Raw genomic sequence first — 1,877 nt, forward strand, 5'->3', positions numbered from 1 at the left:
TTAATCCTCCACACCTGCCTATCTCAGTACACAGTTCCTGTGGGCGATCAACTCGACCTACATCTGTTGATAGTTGATGTTGTGTTCAGTCAATGAGATACATGGCTTGTACTTTCCTGCATTTAAATCACGTAACCGTCTGCTTCGAATGTTGAAGGCTGTCGTATGAGTACGATGTGAGTTGACGATTACTTAGCTCTTAGCAGCTCAATCTCCTACACTCTATTCAGCCCGTACCGCGGCACTATCCGTCTGCTGTCCACATCTGCCAACTGTAAAACCGCAGAAGTTTCATTGGACTGTATTATTAGCTGTTATGCGGCACGTGACATGCGTTTGGACATTTTGTACACTCCACGGGCCGAAAAAAAGGGTGAGTGTCTTGTTGGTCGGTCGTTGGTTTATAGTCAAAGTATGCTGTGGGTGTATTAAATCGTGAATGTAGAACTTTAAATAACTTGAAATAAACTTGAACCAGAGTTCTTGAATTTGAATATATTATGTATTTATAAATGTACATAGAATCAACTTGATGTGAGATCTAGATGTGATGTTTCAACAGAATCCAACTCACTACAAATACATGTGTTCCACTCTCTTGCGTCTCATCCTTTACACCGTTTTCTCTCAGAGTCTCACCCTTTGCACTGCTTTCTCTCAGAGTCTCACCCTTTGCACTGCTTTCTCTCAGAGTCTCATCCTTTACACCGTTTTCTCTCAGAGTCTCATCCTTTACACTGTTTTCTCTCAGAGTCTCATCCTTTACACTGTTTTCTCTCAGAGTCTCATTCTTTACACTGCTTTCTCTCAGAGTCTCATCCTTTACTCTGCTTTCTCTCAGAGTCTCATCCTTTACACTGTTTTCTCTCAGAGTCTCAACCTTTACACTGTTTTCTCTCAGAGTCTCACCCTTTGCACTGTTTTCTCTCAGTCTCACCCTTTACACAGCTTTCTCTCAGATCGGGCAGACGATATAAGCATTATTCACATGATGAAGTTTATTTTTGTTTATCGGAAGAGATTCGAGCAGATTGAAGTTTGTATGAAGTCATTGGACAAGGAAAAGACTTATGCCCTCACTTTTCTCACCAATCCTCTGCTATGAAGGCGAAATGTTGTTTCAAGTTTTTACCCAATTCCGAAAACCTGTTAGAACAGAAGTGGATATAATGGGATAAGAAAAAAAATGCCCTAGATATTGGTGCCAACTATATGACTTTGCGCTCTACATTCTTGGCTGAGGCCGCTAAGTGCTGTGTATTTTTAATCTTTAGCATTCCACATCTCGGAGAACGATCTTTTAAAAAAATATATTTTTTAATTATGTTAAGGCAATTGCATTATATTTACTGATTTATACTCTCTTGACTTGATGTATTGAGTTTGGTTCGACTGGGTGACACTGTCTATTTTCTTTCTTTGTAATTTTGAATTTTATCTCACATAGAGTCAGTCAAGTTTCGAAAATAAAGTCAATAAATGTTTTGTATTTCATGTCAGTTTAGAGTGTGTCTTCAACTTGTTCATGAACATGTGTTTCTACAATTGTCTTTGTATCTCAAGAGAAGGATGCTCTCTTATTAGGATTGTCATTTGGAGAGAATGAGTGAAGAAGACAGAAAGTGGAAACAGAAATACAAGAGTGAGAGAGTGCGTAAATAAGAGAAAGACAAAAAGTTAGAGAGAGGGAGGGAGTGAGCCAGGCGGAAGAATAAATAGAAAGAAATATAAGAGACAGAGAGAAACGTGATGAAAAGAGAAACGAAGGAGAGAGAAAAAATAAAAGAGAATGACAGAAAGAGAAAAATATGGAAAGAGATGTATGCTGCACCCACTTTTATTAATTGTGAGCGATTCAGTGCTACACGGAATATCAA

The sequence above is a fragment of the Biomphalaria glabrata genome, chromosome 11 (genome assembly GCF_947242115.1).
Source record: "Biomphalaria glabrata chromosome 11, xgBioGlab47.1, whole genome shotgun sequence".
In the NCBI taxonomy this organism is placed as follows: Eukaryota; Metazoa; Mollusca; class Gastropoda; family Planorbidae; genus Biomphalaria; species Biomphalaria glabrata.